The 321-nt window shown below is 45.2% G+C and overlaps 1 protein-coding gene and 1 long non-coding RNA gene across 2 annotated transcripts in view; one reads left to right on the top strand and one right to left on the bottom strand.

The window, feature by feature from the left end:
- Window positions 1–321, bottom strand: part of ABHD12B (abhydrolase domain containing 12B) — a 29,343-nt gene that overhangs the window by 1,426 nt on the left and 27,596 nt on the right. The window lies entirely within an intron of this gene.
- LOC117797260 overlaps window positions 15–321 on the top strand; it is a 5,622-nt gene continuing 5,315 nt past the window's right edge. Inside the window, exon 1 of the long non-coding RNA XR_004622205.1 lies at window positions 15–304. This is a non-coding gene — a long non-coding RNA (uncharacterized LOC117797260). The remainder of the gene's footprint in view (window positions 305–321) is intronic.

Here is a 321-nt window from a genome sequence, read left to right as displayed (position 1 = left end):
GGAGAGAATGCGATGTAAGGATAGTGTGTAGGAGAGAATGCGGACGTAAGGATAGTGTGTAGGAGAGAATGCGGACGTAAGGATAGTGTGTAGGAGAGAATGGGGATGTAAGGATAGTGTGTAGGAGAGAATGTGATGTTAGGATAGTGTGTAGGAGAGAATGCGATGTAAGGATAGTGTGTAGGAGAGAATGCGGATGTAAGGATAGTGTGTATGAGAGAATGGGGACGTAAGGATAGTCTGTATGAGAGAATGGGGACGTAAGGATAGTCTGTATGAGAGAATGGGGACGTAAGGATAGTGTGTATGAGAGAATGGGGA

This window comes from Ailuropoda melanoleuca, chromosome 20 (genome assembly GCF_002007445.2).
Source record: "Ailuropoda melanoleuca isolate Jingjing chromosome 20, ASM200744v2, whole genome shotgun sequence".
NCBI lineage: Eukaryota > Metazoa > Chordata > Mammalia > Carnivora > Ursidae > Ailuropoda > Ailuropoda melanoleuca.
Note: the sequence above shows the minus strand (reverse complement) of the source record. Positions and strands in the feature narration are given on the sequence as shown.